This window comes from Dermochelys coriacea, chromosome 11, assembly GCF_009764565.3.
Source record: "Dermochelys coriacea isolate rDerCor1 chromosome 11, rDerCor1.pri.v4, whole genome shotgun sequence".
Taxonomy (NCBI): Eukaryota; Metazoa; Chordata; order Testudines; family Dermochelyidae; genus Dermochelys; species Dermochelys coriacea.
In genome coordinates, this window is record NC_050078.2 from 23,359,373 (window position 1) to 23,375,891 (window position 16,519).

At 37.3% G+C, this 16,519-nt stretch overlaps 1 protein-coding gene across 3 annotated transcripts in view; it reads left to right on the forward strand.

The window, feature by feature from the left end:
- ARHGAP15 (Rho GTPase activating protein 15) overlaps window positions 1-16,519 on the forward strand; it is a 450,542-nt gene that overhangs the window by 22,954 nt on the left and 411,069 nt on the right. The window lies entirely within an intron of this gene.

Consider the following 16,519-nt stretch of genomic DNA (forward strand, 5'->3'; position numbering starts at 1 on the left):
ACTTACATGAATTTAGCTCAGGGAAGCAAATCATTATATTTCTGTACTGAAAACATTGCTTTAGATCATGGCAACTGATGAGAGATTCATTTCTGTATGTTTACTTTCCAATTTAAAAGTATCATTTGGCTCAGACACATTGCACATATTGCTTTGTTTTTATCCCGAGTGAAATGTTCCTCAGTTATGAACTTAAAATAGTGTTTACAGTAATTTATTGGAAATACTATAATGCATTATCAGTAAGAACTGTACCTTTGAAAAAGTTTAAAAGTTAAGTATATTTAATGATGCCTAACATATTTTATTGGCTGTGTTTAACAAACGGCACTAGGCTGCAGTTGTTTTTGACAAGCATGAAAACATCACAGCATGAGACTGCAAAAGGAATTATGTAGAGAAATTACAAGTGATCCATCTCTCAATGAATTATCCACCTCAATAGCCTGCAGAACTCAGCTACCAATTAACACCTACTTTATTACATGTTGGGATGTACTTAATAACTTTCATGTGTTTATGCACTATTACCTTGACTGATGCCTCTTGTACAATTAGGCATAATTGGCATATCAATATGCAAAAGTTAAAAGGATTAACCCTCTTAAAACTAATGAGCATTTCTGTATCCAGCTGCTAAATGAGACAAAATTAGCATTTTTCACTTTTGGGAAGGATTTTATCATGCAGTTTCTCATTGTTGATATTACCTTGTTACATAACTTTAGTTTTGGGGCTAGTATGCTGGACTGTTATAGAGCAAGGGCTCTAAAAAGTTAAATTAGACATAAATATTCACTGCTGCATTCCCATAACCATAGCAGGTACAATGTATGTTCATTAGTAGGGAGCTGAAAAGTTGCTTTGCGTTACATTTGTTTAGTAGCTAATTATATGAAGTGGTATTTTGCTCAGTATATTTCATTTTTCCAAGCAAACTTGGCTCCAATATCATAAATTGAAAGCTTTCCATGCTACTGATTTCCTTTCTGTTTCAGTTCTTTTCATCTCTTTTTGCCATGCAGAATTTCCTGACTAGATATTGACATACTGAAAAGTATTTTGGCATATTTACTCAGATAAGCCTGTTTGCTAAAGCCAAACGAAAACCACAATTCTTAAACAAGAATTCAAACATATTCAAATATGTTCTTAAAGTGTAATGTTGTTTGAATGTAAAAGATTTACCAAAATATCTGTATTGCTTTCATGTTGACATATCAGATCCTCCATGCCTGATTAGTAAAGGATTTTGGGGGAGGACATGAAAGGGAGAAGATAGAACCTTTGTCTGTGAAGTGCCTTGAAAAAGTGAAGAGTTCTTTATTATGGTTGTTTGGAGTAATGTATTCTTGTTTTGTAGTTTCTGGGCACTTAAATAAACAACCTTCAGTTAGGCATCCAAAGAAATATAGATCAGAGGTTAAAGATACATATACCAAAATATCAATTGGATTTTATTACACTGTGTTGCAGGGCAAAAAAGGATTTATGCTGTTTTATATCAGTTGAGAATCTGACTCTCTGTTAAGATATTTGGTGTGGCTGGGTGGATCTGTATGTCATTGGTTGGCTTATCGAACGTTTGGAAACATTTTGTATTGGTTTCACATAAACTGTATTTCTTTGTCTTCAGCTGTTAGGTTTTTTAAAAAAATTAGTAATATGAGTGAACTCATAAGAGGCTCCATGTTACTCTGTTACTTCAATTATGGAAATGTATTAGGAATATCTACTAATCTGTGATCTGTTAATGAACATGTTTCTTTTTCTATTGATCTTGGCCAAATCTTCCTTGCCTAACTCATGCAAAACCCATTCACTTCAGCTGGAGTTTTGTCTAAATTAAGGCAATTCAGGATTTGGTACATTTTGAACAGTTAAAAAAATTTCCTAAAATATGTTTGAAAAAAATAAAACACATTTATGAAGAACCTCTAGTAGTGATTTGTAGAGAAGAGACTATATAATTTTGTCTAAGTGATTTGTGGCATTCTAAAGTATTCAGTGTTGTGCTTGTGTGTACACCTTGGACTATCCTTTTTTGAAGATGAACAGATTATTTTCTATGGTGTGACAATGGAGGATATGAAGTGTACGTCAATAAGGCCATATGAACTGTGCATTTTGTATTAGTAAAGATGCTGAATGTATAATAGAGAAGCTAGCTGATGCAGAAGCTTAATGTAAATGTTCATGTCTTTTAGTTTGTGGTATTTACAATGGAAATGCTCAAGTATTCTGCTGGAGGTTGGAACTGATATTAATGTAGAGTTTAAAGAGCACAAATCTTGAAGCTGGACACAGACTATAGTAGGCAAGAGCTCCTTCATTGTTTAATATTAGTATCTCAACCACCAATGTACATCAGTATTTCTATCTTTTAAACCCAGGGAAATGCATTTTGCTTCAATCAGAGCAAATTCACCAATGAAACGTCTTTTTTTATTGGTGTTTAGATTAAGAATTACAGTCTATCTTAGACATTCCAAAATGCTAATGTATTAGAGTTCTTTTTGATTTAACAGACTTTGTTGGTTTATTTAGCTCTCTGATACATTATCAGAGAAGCAGGAAGCAATTTTCTTTTGTCTTTTTACTCCAGTCCCGTGATCATAGAATACTTGCCAAAGTTATGACTAGCCAAAAAAAGAGAAATAAAATGGTTAAAAATACAAGCCTTCTGTTTAGCAGAGTTTTGGAGCCATATTATGAGATTATGGGGCTTATACATGTTTACTTCAAATCAAGCTTATAGTCAAGTTTGAGGCTTTGTATAGATTGTCCTGAAGTAGATTCTGATATTTAATTAAAATGACACTAAATCACATTGAATTGATAAGACTTGGCATCTCAAACAAAGGTAATTGCCCGTATTGGTTTTGTACAAAAATAGAGCTGCTTGGAAAATGTACAGCCAACACAGACTGTCAACTCCATTTATAGATCAATATGTGAGAACCATTGATCAGGCAGGCATGTGTAACAGTAACACTTTGCATTTATTTGTGGATTTTATAGCATGTTAAGACTTACAGGATTATTGGCTTCCAAAATATTTTGACTTCCTCATAAATATGTTATCTGTTTAATGTTCATTAAAAGACAGACTGCATCCTTCCTAAAAAATGTTTTCAGTTTCATGATATTTCTCTTATTGCTGTAGGAAGTTTTAGCTGAAAATGGATTATTTCCTTCTCTGTAAGATCATTGGAGCTCCTTTTTAAAATAGTATATTTAGTGGAAGTTTTGGAAGATTTGTTTTTCCATATACTTTTTTTTTCCTGGAGAAAAATAGGCATTGATAAAAATGTTCTCTCAACAAGTAATTGCTTAATCCATTAAGTCATTCTCCCCATTCACAATACTATAAATTGCAAAAAATAAAATCTATTTATTTTATTCTGAAAAGGGCTGTTCACACTTGACTCTCTTCAGACTTGTGTCTCATAGATCTCTACATATCTAGAGAGAGAGAGAAATATCTACATCAATATTGATAGAAAAAACATACAGATATACATAGGTATTTTTCTTTAGCTTTCAATAAAAAATATGGTAGACACCATTAAAAGGGAACAGTTTTGACTTCCGAGTATCTGAGGTAACTAAGTTGTTGCATGTTCAAAAAAATAGTACTAGAATATTAGGGCTAGAAATATGAATGTACCTAAGATGACACAATGTGATAACTGTTGGTAAATGCTTATTTTTTAATGGCAACCACTTTAATTTAATCAAGCATGTAAGTGTTATATATAAAATAAGTAGATTTGTGTTAAAGCAGTGACTTGTATGAAACTAATTCCAGTCTTGTTTCTCCAACAAGATTGTTCGGGAAATCATAGAAGTTAGGAATGGAAAAGACCTGTTAGATAACCCATTCTTTTCCCTACCGTTGCAGGAAAATAAAACAGAATTTTCAGAAGCCTCATCTCTATGTTCTACTCTGTGTAGTTCAAATATATTTTATGTCATAGAATCAAAATGGCATTTTACCTTTATTCTCTGTTGTACAGTAGAATATTGTACATCTAAAATGTTCACAAATTGTAAGTAAAGTCATAATTCCTTAGGCTCCAATTCTTCAATTACTTTTACATATATTAACTTTAAGCACATGACTAGTCAACTGAAGTCAATAAGCATTTGTAGGAATAGGGCCTTAGTCTTTACTTCGGTGAAAGTGCATTGAAACCAACTGCACTTCTTAGTGCTGGACTGGGCCCACATATTGGTTTAGAAGGAAAAACTAAGGTATTGAGGAATTAGTCAAGATAAAAAGGTACATTGAACAATATAACTTGCTCTACTGCCTGCCATTTTTCATGACCAATGATTTCTTATCAAACTGTTTTTTTGTCAGATATATTGTCATTTTTTTCACATATAGAAAGCAAGGCTTAGGAAGGCACTTTTTTTTCTAAAATAGAATTTATTAATTTCTTTTGTTTGTGTATTTTGTTACAGTGTGTGTGTCTGTGTCTCTATATGTGTATTTTATATTTATACTGTAGGTACCAGAACTGAATTGATCTTGGCTAAAAAGGTGGATGTTAATTTTATTGTTAAAATCTCCATCTGTCTATATTCAAGGCATTTTCAGTATAACATTTCAGCTACATAACTTGATAGACAACATCATAAGGTCTTACAGAAAAAGAAATAAGCAGCACTATTTCTTTTTGAAAGATGGACTAAATTCATTTCAGCTCTGCTGAGGAAGTGGTGAATGTAACCAGTTTGTGGTGTTTGCTAAATCAAACTGAAGTTCAGACCAAATATTATATGAATTGGAATTGCTTATTTTTGACTTTTACTCAATGTGACACATGTATAGGAAAATGGTTAAAAAACTTCGAGTGGGGTTGGTTTTTTTTCTTCAATCATACATTGCCTCATGCTGTGAAAATCTTCACCCTATTTACTAAGTACAAATTGGTCTTGCCAAAGGTTCTGAAAGTTTACAACTTCAGTTTAGATACTAACACTTCAAAGAAAGACGCACCTTGACAAATTAGTGTATGTACTATGCCAGGGTATTTTAACCTGAACCTAACTAAATTCATTTATACTTTACTACTGATTGAAAAGAGCCATAAAGGTACATCAGATTCATTTTTTTAAAAGTTAGTCCTCTGATTACTAATTTGAATCAAAAATGCTAACCTTGTTAGCATCTGGACTTATTTCCATAATAACAACCCCTTCAGAACCTACAAAGTAATGAATAATTGACAACAAATGAAATGTTTTGATAGTTGTCGGCACAAAGCATGTTTAATGTTTTGTGTTGCTTCCTAGCTAATTATGTAGATGACACATTTGTCAGACCTTGACTGCCATTAGAAACGTGTTTCCAGAGGGGAGAAAAACAGCCTATTCATAGAGTAATTAACTAGAATGCTCAATGACCTGTGAGAGATTCAAATGGCTGCCAGTTCAGACATTGTTTTGTTACAGAAGCAGAGGGGTAATTAAAATTCCAAATTACAGTGCTATGATGAAGCATTTGTTTGTTGACAGTATACTCTTACTCTAGTTTGTTAATTCTTTTTTAAATTGCTTCTAATCCATTTTATAGCTTTAGGAGTTCCGTCTTTGAATTTACTGACAACTAATATTATGGTAAATTGTTCTTCAGTGGAGTACTGCAGGCTTGGCAGTTTCATGGGAGCACAAGGTGGGTGGGATAGAATAGCTTTTCTTTCTCTAAACTGACATACCATGTGCTGTCATTGAAACGCAGCTAACACAGCACATCTTGTGAAATGATATGTTCATAATTCTACATTAAGAAAGATGTCTAGTTATAGGAGGAAATGATTCAGATAAAGTAATAATAATCAAACAAATTCACTAAGGTTTCCTAAAACATTACAGCAGAGCTCTAATATTCTTTAGATAATGATGATCATTTAAGTAAACATTTTGGGAAGCTGAGATCTAGTTGAAAACAGAGGATCATAAGGCAATGGTCTGCATGAAGAAACCTAACACATAGCATGAAGAATGGTATATGTCATAAGAGAAGATTATATCTTTGCCAACAACCTTCCTAGGCAGAAATGGATATGACAGCATGAGATGTCTTTTCAGTAAATATGAGGATTGTTTGCAAATCCAAAGTGGTAAAGTTTGCTAAACAATGAATTAAATGCAAGCCCAAATGAAATATTTATTTACTTTACTAAAAGTGAGAATATGGCTTTATTAAAAAGATCTGACAGAAGTAACATGGTGTTTGATGCAGGGGAGCTGACAGCGGCATGGAGTGAGCGCTGATTATCCTGAAGACACTGTCAGCTAGGATTGATTTCCACTTTCTCCGTTTATGTAACGGTTCCTGTAATACAGCTGACCCCGAATCATGTTACCTTGTCATTTCTCTGCATGTATCAAGAAGAGATGAGCTGAAAATAGCTAGGCACTGACCTTGAACTTGCCAGAAAAGTGAGAAGTGACAGTGGTGGTTTTTGTGTGTGTAGTTCATGTACAAAGATTAAGCTAAACTGTTATTCAGTTGAGTTCACTGCAGCAGCACAAGGGGGCAGAGCAGTACTAGAGATTACAGGTAAAGTAGATACTTTAGTTGCATTTGATTTTACAGAGGTTCAAGTGTGTGCCAAATAGCTCTCTTGTTTTTAAATTTGGGAGATGCTCTAAAGAAGAATAATTGATTAATCAAAATCCTTATATTTCCATAATCTGTAATTTCAAAACATACTTAATTATAAGGTTTACTGAATACTGATATACATTTCTAATGAATAATTTAAAAAGTGCTAAGAAGTTTTCCATCACAGTATGCTCCACAAAAAGATTTCCCCTCCAGTTTCTCCAATATTTAGTGAGAGAATAAGGTGTTTGTACTGCCATAGTAGTAGATCCATTTTAGCCTTTTGCGAAGTTGATCAAATACGAATTTATTTCTCAAAAAACATACACGTCATCTATGGTTTCAAAGGAAACAATTTAGCTGAAATATGTTCATTACAAAAGTACAAGTTGGTAGAAGGCACACAAATAAGGAAGACATGTAGTTGTGTGTGGCGGTGGTATGATTGTTCTTGCTTTGTGCATCTGCTGTACTCAACCACGCCTTAGGGGAAAAATTGAAAAGTAGGTTATAAATATTATCAGCATCTACCAAAATGAATGTTGTGTAAAAACAAAAACAAACCCTTCACTTATTTTGTTTTACATTTTCTTTGTCTAATTCTTATCAGCTTCTTTGCACTAGTACCCAGTCCCTAACCTACCGAGGTCCATGTGTGGGATGCTTTTTCAGAATTCCCCACCATGGAAAATATTCAGGAGCTGACACTTGTAAAATGCTCTGTCTGTTGTAGGTTCTCTTACTTTGGTCATTAGAGCTTCAGGCAGGGAAACACACAAACACCACATAAGATGTCTGGCTGCAGTTCCCCCTCTTGATTTGGTGAGCAGGCTTTTGGCAACATCAAGGCATACATGCCTGCTGAAAAGTCTGTGACCCGCAGTCATCATCTAAATCCTTAAATCCTATTTTCAGGCATTGGTTTGAGCATACATGTTCTGGGCTTGACACACATGCCTTCTGACTTACAGCTCCTGAGGACTCTCATGGTTTCTCTCAAGTACTACTTTATTCTTTTCCTTACCAATTTGGGGGTGGAGCTACAGCACTTTGGACCTTAAAGCACAAATGTTTCCCTAAAGGGATTATTAGATACCATTCTGGAGGTACGACCTGGTTCAAAGGTGTGGGATGCAGAACTCCTTCCCCAGAGTTTTTCCTCCTTTGATTGTGCAACACTTTTAATAAGGGACCCTATTCCCTGACGTCTCAGAATTCATTTTATTCTTACCATCTATTTAATTGCCCTTTCAGGTTTCTGTAGCAAAGCAGGGAGGTGTTTTACCTTTCCTTAGAATCCCTCACTTATTTGAGTGGGTAAAGTATTCATCAATTTTCAAAGAGTATATTAAAAATTGGCAAACAGAAGCATCTCTGAACAGTAAAACTCAAGGAAAAACATTTATTTTTGAGATTAATGCTAGTTGTTCAAGATTAGGAAATTTAGTGCTGCACTAGAAAGTAAACAAAAATTCATGGATTATTACCCCTTTTGAAATTAATGAGTTTTGCTGTTTACATATAATTCATGGAAATTTTGCAAGGCACCGTTTATGGAAGTAGGTGCATAGGATATGCAAGAGGGTCATATTGATTAAATTTGTTCCAGGTAAGATTATGGAATAGTTACTGTTTAATCATTTTGTTGAAGGTAACCTATGATTAGAGCTGTACAACCTATGTGTGATGAATCCACAACTCCATTAAACTTGTCTATTTTCATTACAAATTCAAAACTCAGAACAAGTTTACTGAAAGACTCTGTAAGGGTTGCAAATCTTTCTAGTAAGCCCAGTCCCAGTTTTGAGTGAAAAAAGGCTGATTTATGGCTTTCCATCAAAACTATGTAAAAATTGTGGGTGAGATGAAGTTTAACTGTTCCAGCTGAGTTTCTCTTTATTCAAACCTAAAAGACAATCTACAACTCAGGAGGGGTCAATGGAAATGCAGGAAGCTCAGAACCTGCTTAACATAAACCTTTGCAAAGTACAATCATTCAGCTATCACAGGTTTCAGAGTAGCAGCCGTGTTAGTCTGTATTCGCAAAAAGAAAAGGAGTACTTGTGGCACCTTAGAGACTAACAAATTTATTAGAGCATAAGCTTTCGTGAGCTACAGCTCACTTCATCGGATGCAAGTGAGCTGTAGCTCACGAAAGCTTATGCTCTAATAAATTTGTTAGTCTCTAAGGTGCCACAAGTACTCCTTTTCTTTCAGCTATCACAGTTAAGGAACGGAATAGTCTGAGAGATTAAACCTAAGATTTTAAATACATAGTAAACCTTTAATTGTATTATTTCTTGTAGTTTAATATCTAAATCAAATTGAAATGGTGCCAGTGCTTTTGTGTCAACTTTATTGCTTAATAGGCCATTCGAAAAAGCACATGCTGTGTGTGTGTGTGACCGTGAGTGAGAGAGACAGAGAGAGAGAAAAAAGTTTTTCTGCATCTGTTGTGAATATGCTGCTCTTTAAATATTCATTTTTTGTTCTCTGTCACGTGACATATGCTGACTCCCATAGGAGACATACTACTGGCATTGCATTCTGTATGCTGGAACTAAAATGTCATCAAGAAATACAAAACTAAAGCTTTTGGCCCCATTGCTGGAGCTGGATGTAAAGAAACAACATATCTGGCATTAGAGAGTGTACTTAATATTTTATAAGTAGTATTTTAGTTGGATTCTATGTTCTTCCTTTCTCCTTCTCTGGTGTGGCCTAGTAAAGAGGGCACTGGGCTAGCACTTGGGGAACTGGATTTTGTTCCTGGCTTTGCCACTGTCCGGATAGATGAATTGGGGCAAGTCTCTTCACCTCTCTTTGTCTCAGTTTCCCCATCTGTAAAATTGGGATGATGATGCTGTAAAGTATTTTGAAATTTTCAGATGAAAAAAACCATCAAGCAGCTAGATGCAATATTACCCTTCAACCATGCTCACTCTCATAATGGTAAGTACATCAATGTAAAGTGAATTACTCACACTGGTATGTCTTGGAGTAGAATTTTTAAGTTGCCTTCATGTGCTGTTCTCCTGTATCAGTACTTCACTACTCCAGATTCTTTTTTACTCAAAAAAAAAAAAAGAGGAGGAAAAAAAAGTGGTTTTGCTTTCTTTCCTTCTACTTGGATTCAGTGCAAATGGGCCTTCCAGCTGTATCATTTTTTCCTGAGGGGCTTTCCACTTTCATAGTATATATTTGGAAATAATACTCCAACAATAATTTTATTTAGAAGAGTTTTCCCTAGTAATATGTTAAAATAGATGCAAGGAGTGCAAACAACATGGAATGATTTTCTTTCCACATTATTTTTGCTTAATGATTTACTGCAGCTAAATTGTGGTATCTAATAGACTTCCTTTCAAAATGCCATTAGATTAGAAATACATAGGTACTGAAACTGAGATAATTATGTCAAACTTCCTACAGCTAGTTCTGGGCACCTGACCTGCTTTGTTTCCCACAGGGGAAAAGTAATCTGTGTTTCTTTAAATTTCCAATGAGAAGGGACATGTGTCTTCTTACATTGAGTTACATTACATCACATCATGTGATACAAAGTGACCCAATACAACATGACAGGAGAGGTAAAGAAACAGGTTTTTTTATACTATAGTAGTGAAATAATCGTAATACTGAAATAATGAAACAATATTGAATTATTCTGGCCTGCCTTAAATATATGCACAACACAGAGACACAACCTCCAGATGTTATTATTTAATATACAGAGAAAAGATTTAAAAACAGACATTAGAAAGCCCTTGTTAGACAAACAAATAACAGGAGAATCATTCTGCCCTAAATCAGACAAAATTCCTTCTGAAGTCAGTGTCTCTTTTGCCTGAGTAAGAAGTGCAGGGCCAGGCCTAATAATATTAACATGATTTATAATATTTTACATGATATTTGATGATCCTTTGTTCACTCATTAAGTGCTGAAAGAAATCCTTAGTCATCTGTGACTACACAGTTGTTACTGTGGTACACACTATGGTTCCTTTCCATTCCACATCATGGGGTAGAGATAGTGGAATTCAGATCCTCCAGTTCAAAGAACCCAGGCCTCCTACAACTGGAGTTGAAGGTGAATCTTAGTTGTTAACAGTATAGGGCCTATGATACACATCAGAATAATTTTCTTCTATCTAGCAGAGGGCAGTGCTACATGTACATACTAGCTACTTCATAACAGTGAGGAGTATGGCTAAGCTTTTGTGAAAATTACCTCTATTTTTTTCATGATGAATGGTTACCTGACATATTTTGAAAAATCCTGCTGGACCATAGAAAAACTAAAATAAAAAGAGGTTCAGGAATGGATGTACTGGTTATAAATAACTAAGAATCCCTTCCTCCATTTCTGGAACCAAATTTGAAAGGGTTCTGAAATTATCAGACACATTCTCCCTGTCCCTGCAAAAATACTGCAAGAAAGGTTACTCTGTGGAAAGTTTCAGCTGTGGGGAAGCAGTGATGAAAGAGTCTGTTCTTATGACATTTCTAGCCGCAAGGGATGTAGAGCACCCATATAAACATCCAAAATGTGAATGCTTATCTGAACTAAACCTGAATTTTGATTCAGTTGAGGTTCAAATAAACAGTTCTGTTATCCATAAAAGGCCATTGTTCTTTGTTGTGAAGTCAGATTTCTACTTTATAATCTCACTGAAGAAAAAAAAAGTTTAAAAATTCAAGAGCCAGGTGGTTATTCTTTTCAGTAGCTACTTCAACTTTGAGTTTTCCATTTTTATCAGCAAAAAATAAATTGAAAATTCATAGTGTTCCCAGTTTAGATCTTTTTTAAAATGAAAATGTAAATCATGAGTGGCTACCTGTAAGCACTAGAATCTGAAGAAATTTGGACATGAGTTAAACAAATGTTTAAAATGCCACCTGGTTGTAAAAGATCCAAAATAAGAGGTTATTCACTCCTGATTTTTTTTTTAAATCCAGGTATGGGGTGTGGGGGTGGGAAGAGAGAGAGAGTAAGTGGCAGCTGGTTGTGGTAGACCAGTGGTTCTCAACCTATTTTCCATTGTGGGCCACATCCAATACTACCAGGATGACACTGAGGATATCACATGGGCCGCAGCTGTGTGCTGATTGGGCCGCAAGTTGAGAACCACTGTGGTAGACTGATGAAGGGGAGAAAAGGTGAATAAATATGGCAACAGTGTAAAGATACCTGGACTGTGGGGAATGGGTAGGGTAGGGTGCAGTGTAGGCAAAGGTAAGGTAGGCAAAGGAGTGATTTGGTAGGCAGATGGATCCAAAGAAGCTGTGTGGGGAGAGGCCAGTGAGCTGCCCTGGGGAGCTGCAGCTGTGTGTAGTTGAGAGGCTGTCTCCCAGCTGGTGGAGAGGTTGAAGAGGCAGAATACTGGCACACGGAGGGGCTAAAGACTTGGCTCAGGAGACCTGTCTCTTCTGTACAAAGGTTCACATCTAGCTGGGAATGTTGGATCCCTTAGGGACCAGTTATGTGAATTAAAATATCTCCTCATCTGCTATAGCTTAGATAGCTACCAGGTAGATGCATCTGGCTTCCTGACATGCCCTACCCATCCTGCACCAAACAGCTCTTTGCTTTAAGGAAGATGCTACTCCTACAGATATAGAGATTTATACCATAGCTACAACAGGACAGCACCTGTCCCAGGCTCCGGGAATCATTGATGATCTTAAATGAAATAAAAATACAAGTATATAGGTAAGTGTGAATGAAATACATCTACATGCATGTGTGCACATGTGCACACACGCACACATACACACACACACATGCTGTTAATTCATTAGAAGCTGTAATCAGTTTTCAGGAATCTGTTTTGTTTTTATTTGTCTTGGTGTGTTTCTAGCATGGTGGATGAGCCTTGGTACATTGAAATCTAACTTTAAAACACTTCTCATTTATCATACAGTTCCTCTACCTAGAAATTCCCAATGCGACTACTGCTAATGTTTGATAAGATTTGTACCTGGTAGATTCTAAATTGCATTAATGCATACAGCCAGCAATGCCAGGCTCCCTATTGTTACAGTTATTAAAGGTTATTAAAACTGTAACTGAAATGATATCTTTCGTATTGATCTTCACCAAGCAGCTCTTATCCAGAAGCTTTGTTTCACATTAAAGACACTAATGACTGTCTCCACAAAATGAGCTGCTTAATAGTCAGAAAAAGTTAAATGAAAAAAAAAAAACTTCGATAGCCACCTTTGATAGCTCTTCATTCCAACATCCTTCATAGCCACAAAGTGCAAGCTAAGCAGTAATAGACCTTTTAATAAAATGACTTAAAAGGAATCAATGGGATTTCTCACAAAGCTTAATTTCCAGCAAGATATATTATTTAAATGCTTGTATTCCTTTCCTTGAGAGCTGATGTCCTTGTGTCACAGCCAATGTTTTCCTGTAATTTTAAAGATACCATTTTTCCTTCTGTTTTTAAAGCCCTAGTTTTGTTTATTACAATATTGGAATGTATATAAAAATATGGGTCTGTTTCTCTTCTTACGTTTGGTTTCCTCTTTGGTTTCCACCCTACCCTACCCTTACGTTTTGTTTCCTGGTTTCCTCTGCCACAACCCGGGTTGTAGTTACCAGGCATGGGTGTGCAATGGCACCATTGTATTCTGTATGTGGACAGAACGCCAACCAACACTCTCCCAGTAGTAGATGGGGAGGGACAGACCAGTTGGAAAATGCACCAATACAGTGCCTCTTCAAGGCAATCTTTTGCCACTGAGATTCCTTTGAAGCCATGGATAGATTTTAAAAGTCCTCATCATTGGAACCCTTGTGGGAGGGTAGCTGCCTGGCCTTTCATGTGTGGATATCCCCTATTAATACAAGTGGCCTTCCCAGGAGCAGAATTTGGCATCTGCATCTGCAAGGCCTGCCTCCTTATACCAGCTTTTGGGAAGGGAAGCCTCTGACAAGGGCCAAGGTTTGTGGGGGTTTTGGACTTGGTTTTATTATGATTAGGGTTTGGGGTTTTGTTAGTTTGCTGGTTGGGTTTTTTGTTTTGTTTTTGGGGTGGCAAGCAGTTTCTGGCTTTCCTTCTGAATTTGATTATTCGTTTGATTATTAATTATTGATTTTTGCAAAGGCACCTAGAAACCAAGATGAGTATATTTATTACAAAACTAACAAACTAAATAAATCTTAACTTCTTTGTTTTACTGAACCAACCTACTATAAGACATTTGACGTATGACACCTATTTAAAGAACAGGATAGCAAAAATGCAAACAAATTCTTGGGATGGCCAATAGCAAAAGTATGCATCTTACACACAGATTCTCATGGAAAAAGAGCACCATTAAGTTTTAATGACTCCTTTATACACACAAAATGTGCAGTTCATAGGAAAGAAAGTAATGATAATTTGGAATAGATCAAGCTACTTGACATTAGATATAAAAATGTAAGAACATAAGAATGGCCATACTGGGTTAGACCCATGGTCCATCTAGTTCAGTATCCTGTCTTTTGACAGTAGCCAATAATTTATTATTATTCATTCTACTGCAAACTATAATAATGCAATGGAAACTTCTCCTATGTGACCAGTTCTGAAGATGGGTCCTGGCAGAAGGAAGGAGAGGAGTAGGTAAAGGCAGGGAGAAGAAGAGGAATTCATATTGGCAGAGAAGCAGGGGAGAGCCCTGGGGGCAGGAGGCAGTGCAGAGATATAGGCCTGGTCTACAGTACAGAGTTAGGTCGAAGGAAGCCACCTTAAGTTGACCTGTTAATGTATGTGTCTACACTACCGGGTCCTTTACGCTGACTTAAGTCACCTCTAATGTCAACTTCTGTAATCTACCTCTGCGAGAGATGTAGCACTTAATTCGATTTTCATGGGTTTACTGCAAGGTAGTGCAGATGCAGCATTGTGTACTTCGACTTAATTGGCCTCCAGGTGATGTCCCACAATGCTCATCTGTGACTGCTCTGGAGATCATTCTCAATGCTGCAGCATTGCAGCCAGGTACGCAGGAAACAGCCGCTCCCCTGCTAAAGCTCTGGGAATTTTTGATTTCCCATTTCCTGTTTGATCAGAATTGGGAGCATGCCAGCTTGAGCACAGCTGATCATGGAGACTACATGCCCCAAACGGCTCCAGCCAGGTCTGCACAGGAGTGGTGGATCTCACTGATGTGTACGGAGAAGAGTCTGTGCAGGCAGAGCTCCAATCCAGCCGAAGAAATGCTGACATCTATGCAAATTCACTCGTGGAATGGGGGAGAAGGGCTACATGAGGGACACACAGCTGTGCCATGTGAAAATAAAAGAACTTCGCCAAGCATACCAGAAGGCAAGGCTGAACCCCACACATGCCAGTTCTACAATGAGTTGCATGTGATTCTTGGGGGTGACCCTACCAGTACCCCCACAACCAACGTGGACACCTCACAGGTGTGTGAGTCTAGGGACAACAGGGAGGACAATATGGTGGATGAGGAGGAGGAGGAAAATGGGAGACAGGCAAGTTATGGATCCAGGAAAGCCAGGAAATATTTTTAACCCTGGAGCTCTGTGGCTTGCAGTGACACATCACAGTGATTGACCATGATGCTGGGGAAGCCACCTCTGGTGAGTATACAGTTACAATCGAAGTCCAGTTAAACTTTAGCAGGCACACACATTCAGTGGTACTGCATGTTTACTGTGAAGGAAAAGCGAGGTGCTGTGGTTCTCTGGTTACAAGAGGCTGCTCAGGCTACGCAGAAGGTAGCCCCCAGAAAAGACTGTTTATGTATTGGGATAGCCCGGAAATCTTCCATAGATATCTCTAGGAAACTTTCATGGAGGTACTCTGCAATCCTTTGCAAAAGGTTTCTGGGCAGGGCAGTCTTTGGTAGGACACTTCCCATGCAATTCCTGAATTAAGTCTGTTGGCAGCATTGCAGGACCAGGTCTATACCCAGATGATTGCAGCATCTCCTTCCTTTCCGTCTCTGTTACCCTCAGGAGACTGATATCACGTTGGGTCACCTAGGGGAAAGTTCTCATTAAAAGTGCTCTTACAAGAAGAAAAAGAGCATGTAGACCCATCCCACCCCACATTCTGGATCACCAAGCCACACTGCCACTAATGTGCCTTTACTGTGCTCGGCATGGGTTGGCAAGTAGTTTAAGTGGCTGATAGATGGACTGGGGCCCCATATGTGAGATTCTGCAATTTGGGAGTGAAAATGTTTCCCTCCCATCCCATTCATAAACAGCTTCCTGTGGTGCTACAAGGATGGGCGATTGTTTGACTAGCTACCTCTGATCCCAACATGAGCCTGCCATAAACTTAATTAAAAGTGTGGTCGCCCATGACTTGGGGGGGGGTTACTCACCATGGCTGGAACAGCAGTGAATGGTTATGGATTCTGATTGTTATAGCTTGCACCTAGTGTAATAAGGGTTGGTTTTTTGTTTTTTGGTTGTTTTCTTTTTTAATGAAAACAGCCTTGCTATTGGAAACATTTTATGCATGTGCAATGGTCCCTTTCTTTTTACCCATGACTGTCAGCTGGAAAAGTGTCCTTCGGCATGTCATCAACACCTGAAAGCAGACTTTCACTGATTAGAAGGAGGAGAAAGAGAATGCAGGAGGACATGTTCACCGAGATAATGAACGCCTCCAGGATAGCTGACACAGAGCTGAGAGTGTAGAGGATTTCACTGTCTGAGTAGTTAGACATGGACATGGAGAGCAGAAAGGCTTCCCATGAGCATGAGCATGGTGCAGGATGAGATACTTCGGATTATGAGGAACCAATCAGACATGTTGAGGCATCTGGTTGAACTGCAGGAACAGAAGCAGGAGGGTAGAGTCCCTCTGCAGACCCTGGTGGACAGCCAGCCAGCATTGCCTGGCACAGAATCACCATCCCCAAAGC